The sequence below is a fragment of the Sceloporus occidentalis genome, unplaced genomic scaffold (genome assembly GCF_023333645.1).
Source record: "Sceloporus occidentalis isolate IW3139 unplaced genomic scaffold, rSceOcc1.0.p SCAF_29, whole genome shotgun sequence".
Classification (NCBI taxonomy): domain Eukaryota; kingdom Metazoa; phylum Chordata; class Lepidosauria; order Squamata; family Phrynosomatidae; genus Sceloporus; species Sceloporus occidentalis.
The window spans coordinates 12,625,931-12,631,505 of NW_028317009.1; positions in this window are offsets into that span (position 1 = coordinate 12,625,931).

The following is a 5,575-nucleotide window of genomic DNA, read 5'->3' on the forward strand; positions in this document are numbered from 1 at the left end:
AGCAACAGAGTGTAAGAGACAGCAGCAGAGTGTAAGAGACAGTAACAGAGTGTAAGAGACAGTAACAGAGTGTACGAGAGTGTAGTAGAGTGTAAGAGACAGTAACAGAGCATAAGAGACAGTAACAGAGCATAAGAGACAGAAGCAGAGTGAAAGAGACAGAAACAGAGTGAAAGAGAGAGTAGCAGAGTGTAAGAGACAGTAGCAGAGTGTAAGAGAGTGTAAGAGAGTGTAACAGAGTGTAAGAGAGTGTAAGAGACAGTAACAGAGTGTAGTAGAGTGTAAGAGACAGTAACAGAGTGTAAGAGACAGTAACAGAGTGTAAGAGACAGCAGCAGAGTGTAAGAGAGTGTAACATAGTGTAAGAGAGTGAAAGAGACAGTAGCAGAGTGTAATAGACAGTAACAGAGTGTAAGAGAGTGTTATAGACAGTAGCAGAGTGTAAGAGACAATAGCAGAGTGTAAGATACAGTAGCAAAGTGTAAGAGACAGTAACAGAGTGTAAGAGACAGTAGCAGAGTGAAAGAGGCAGTAGTAGAGTGTAGTAGAGTGTACCAGAGTGTCACATGGCATATACCGTCCTCTAGGATCACATAGTCCTGAATGATCTCAGTATACTGTGAACGTCTTTGGGGATCTCTTCGCGTAGACATCGTAAACCTGTGTAAGAGACAGTAAAAGAGTATATGAGACAGTAGCGGAGTGTAAGAGAGTGTGACAGAGCATAGGAGACAGTAACAGAGTATAGGAGACGGTAACAGAGTGTAAGAGACAGCAGCAGAGTGTAAGAGAGTGTAACATAGTGTAAGAGAGTGAAAGAGACAGTAGCAGAGTGTAATAGACAGTAACAGAGTGTAGGAGAGTGTAACAGCGTGTAAGAGAGTGTAACAGAGTGTAAGAGAGTGTAAGAGACAGTAACAGAGTGTAGGAGAGTGTAAGAGACAGTAACAGAGTGTAAGAGACAGTAACAGAGTGTAAGAGACAGTAACAGAGTGTAATAGACAGTAACAGAGTGTAGGAGAGTGTCAGAGACAGTAACAGAGTGTAAGAGTCAGCAGCAGAGTGTAAGAGAGTGTAACATAGTGTAAGAGAGTGTAAGAGACAGTAGCAGAGTGTAATAGACAGTAACAGAGTGTAAGAGTCAGCAGCAGAGTGTAAGAGAGTGTAACATAGTGTAAGAGAGTGTTATAGACTGTAGCAGAGTGTAAGAGACAATAGCAGAGTGTAAGATACAGTAGCAGAGTGTAAGAGACAGTAACAGAGTGTAAAAGACAGTAACAGAGTGTAAGAGACAGTAGCAGAGTGAAAGAGACAGTAGTAGAGTGTAGTAGAGTGTAAGAGAGTGTCACATGGCATATACCGTCCTCTAGGATCACATAGTCCTGAATGATCTCAGTATACTGTGAACGACTTTGGGGATCTCTTCGCGTAGACCTCGTAAACCTGTGTAAGAGACAGTAAAAGAGTATATGAGACAGTAGTGGAGTGTAAGAAATTGTAACAGAGTATAGGAGACAGTAACAGAGTGTAAGAGAGTGTAAGAGACAGTTACAGAGTGTAAGAGAGTGTAACAGAGTGTAAGAGACAGTAACAGAGTGTAAGAGACAGCAGCAGAGTGTAAGAGAGTGTAAGAGACAGTAGCAGAGTGTAATAGACAGTAACAGAGTGTAAGAGAGTGTTATAGACAGTAGCAGAGTGTTATAGACAATAGCAGAGTGTAAGAGACAGTAGCAGAGTGTAATAGACAGCAGCAGAGTGTAAGAGAGTGTAAGAGACAGTAGCAGAGTGTAATAGACAGTAACAGAGTGTAAGAGAGTGTTATAGACAGTAGCAGAGTGTAAGAGACAATAGCAGAGTGTAAGAGACAGTAGCAGAGTGTAAGAGAGTGTTATAGACAGTAGCAGAGTGTAGGAGAGTGTAAGAGAGTGTAAGAGACAGTAGCAGAGTGTAATAGACAGTAACAGAGTGTAAGAGAGTGTTATAGACAGTAGCAGAGTTTAAGAGACAGTAACAGAGTGTAAGAGACAGTAACAGAGTGTAAGAGGGTGTAAGAGACAGTAGCAGAGTGTAGGAGAGTGTAAGAGAGTGTAAGAGAGTGTAAGAGACAGTAACAGAGTGTAAGAGACAGTAACAGAGTGTAAGAGACAGCAGCAGAGTGTAAGAGAGTGTAACAGAGTATAGGAGACAGTAACAGAGTATAGGAGACAGTAACAGAGTGTAAGAGAGTGTAAGAGACAGTTACAGAGTGTAAGAGAGTGTAACACAGTGTAAGAGACAGTAACAGAGTGTAAGAGACAGTAGCACAGTGTAATAGACTGTAGCAGAGTGTAACATAGTGTAAGAGAGTGTAAGAGACAGTAGCAGAGTGTAATAGACAGTAACAGAGTGTAAGAGAGTGTTATAGACAGTAGCAGAGTGTAAGAGACAATATCAGAGTGTAATAGAGTGTAGCAGAGTGTAATAGAGTGTAGCAGAGTGTAAGAGAGTGTAAGAGACAGTAGCAGAGTGTAATAGACAGTAACAGAGTGTAAGAGAGTGTTATAGACAGTTGCAGAGTGTAAGAGACAATAGCAGAGTGTAAGATACAGTAGAAGAGTGTAAGAGACTGTAACAGAGTGTAAGAGACAGTAACAGAGTGTAAGAGACAGTAACAGAGTGTAAGAGACAGTAGCAGAGTGAAAGAGACATTAGTAGAGTGTAGTAGAGTGTAAGAGAGAGTCACGTGGCATACACCGTCCTCTAGGACCACATGGTCCCGAATGATCTCAGTATACTGTGAACGTCTTTGGGTATCTCTTCGCGTAGACGTCGTAAACCTGTGTAAGAGACAGTAACAGAGTATATGAGACAGCAGCAGAGTGTAAGAGAGTGTAACATAGCGTAAGACAGTGTAAGAGACAGTAGCAGAGTGAAAGAGACAGTAGCAGAGTGTAAGAGACAGTAGCAGAGTGTAAGAAACAGTAACAGAGTGTAAGAGATAGTAGCAGAGTGTAAGAGAGTGTAAGAGACAGTAACAGTGTGTAAGAGGGTGTAACAGCGTGTAAGAGAGTGTAACAGCATGTAAGAGAGTGTAACAGAGTGTAAGGGAGTGTAAGAGACAGTAACAGAGTGTAAGGGGGTGTAAGAGACAGTAGAAGAGTGTAGGAGAGTGTAAGAGAGTGTAAGAGAGTGTAATAGACAGTAACAGAGTGTAAGAGACAGTAAAAGAGTGTAAGAGACAGCAGCAGAGTGTAAGAGAGTGTAAGAGACAGTAACAGAGTGTAAGAGACAGTAACAGAGTATACGAGAGTGTAGTACAGTGTAAGACACAGTAACAGAGCGTAAGAGATAGTAGCAGAGTGTAAGAGACAGTAGCAGAGTGAAAGAGACAGTAGCAGAGTGTTAGAGACAGTAGCAGAGTGTAAGAAACAGTAACAGAGTGTAAGAGACAGTAACAGAGTGTAAGAGAGTGTAAGAGACAGTAACAGTGTGTAAGAGGGTGTAACAGCGTGTAAGAGAGTGTAACAGCGTGTAAGAGAGTGTAACAGAGTGTAAGAGAGTGTAAGAGACAATAACAGAGTGTAAGAGGGTGTAAGAGACAGTAGCAGAGTGTAAGAGAGTGTAAGAGAGTGTTATAGACAGTAGCAGAGTGTAAGAGACAATAGCAGAGTGTAAGAGACAGTAGCAGAGTGTAATAGACTGTAGCAGAGTGTAACAGTGTAAGAGAGTGTAAGAGACAGTAGCAGAGTGTAATAGACAGTAACAGAGTGTACGAGAGTGTTATAGACAGTAGCAGAGTGTAAGAGACAGTAACAGAGTGTAAGAGACAGTAACAGAGTGTAAGAGACAGCAGCAGAGTGTAAGAGAGTGTAACAGAGTATAGGAGACAGTAACAGAGTATAGGAGACAGTAACAGAGTGTAAGAGAGTGTAAGAGACAGTTACAGAGTGTAAGAGAGTGTAACATAGTGTAAGAGACAGTAACAGAGTGTAAGAGACAGCAGAAGAGTGTAAGAGAGTTGAAGAGACAGTCGCAGAGTGTAATAGACAGTAACAGAGTGTAAGAGAGTGTTATAGACAGTAGCAGAGTGTAAGAGACAATAGCAGAGTGTAATAGACTGGAGCAGAGTGTAAAATAGTGTAAGAGAGTGTAAGAGACTGTAGCAGAGTGTAATAGACAGTAACAGAGTGTAAGAGAGTGTTATAGACAGTAGCAGAGTGTAAGAGACAATAGCAGAGTGTAAGAGACAGTAGCAGAGTGTAATAGACAGCAGCAGAGTGTAAGAGAGTGTAAGAGACAGTAGCAGAGTGTAATAGACAGTAACAGAGTGTAAGAGAGTGTTATAGACAGTAGCAGAGTGTAAGAGACAATAGCAGAGTGTAAGAGACAGTAGCAGAGTGTAATAGACTGTAGCAGAGTGTAACAGTGTAAGAGAGTGTAAGAGACAGTAGCAGAGTGTAATAGACATTAACAGAGTGTAAGAGAGTGTTATAGACAGTAGCAGAGTTTAAGAGACAGTAACAGAGTGTAAGAGACAGTAACAGAGTGTAAGAGGGTGTAAGAGACAGTAGCAGAGTGTAGGAGAGTGTAAGAGAGTGTAAGAGACAGTAACAGAGTGTAAGAGACAGTAACAGAGTGTAAGAGACAGCAGCAGAGTGTAAGAGAGTGTAACAGAGTGTAAGAGACAGTAACAGAGCATAAGAGACAGTAGCAGAGTGTAAGAGACAGAAGCAGAGTGAAAGAGAGAGTAGCAGAGTGTAAGAGACAGTAGCAGAGAGTAAGAGACAGTAGCAGAGTGTAAGAGAGTGTAATAGACAGTAACAGAGTGTAAGAGAGTGTAACAGCATGTAAGAGAGTGTAACAGAGTGTAAGAGAGTGTAAGAGACAGCAGCAGAGTGTAAGAGTGTGTAACATAGTGTAAGAGAGTGAAAGAGATAGTAGCAGAGTGTAATAGACAGTAACAGAGTGTAATAGAGTGTAAGAGACAGTAGCAGAGTGTAAGAGACAATAGCAGAGTGTAAGAGACAGTAGCAGAGTGTAATAGACTGTAGCAGAGTGTAACAGAGTGTAAGAGAGTGTAAGAGACAATAGCAGAGTGTAATAGACAGTAACAGAGTGTAAGAGAGTGTTATAGACAGTAGCAGAGTGCAAGAGACAATAGCAGAGTGTAAGAGACAGTAGCAGAGTGTAATATACAGTAACAGAGTGTAAGAGACAGTAACAGAGTGTAAGAGACAGCAGCAGAGTGTAAGAGTGTAAGAGACAGTAACAGAGTGTAAGAGAGTGTAACAGAGTGTAAGAGACAGTAACAGAGTGTACGAGACAGTAACAGAGTGTACGAGACAGTAACAGAGTGTACGAGACAGTAACAGAGTGTAAGAGACAGTAACAGAGTATACGAGAGTGTAGTAGAGTGTAAGAGACAGTAACACAGCGTAAGAGACAGTAGCAGTGTGTAAGAGACAGAAGCAAAGTGAAAGAGAGAGTAGCAGAGTGTAAGAGACAGTAGCAGAGTGTAAGAGACAGTAGCAGAGTGTAAGAGTGTAAGAGACAGTAACAGAGTGTAAGAGAGTGTAACAGCGTGTAAGAGAGTGTA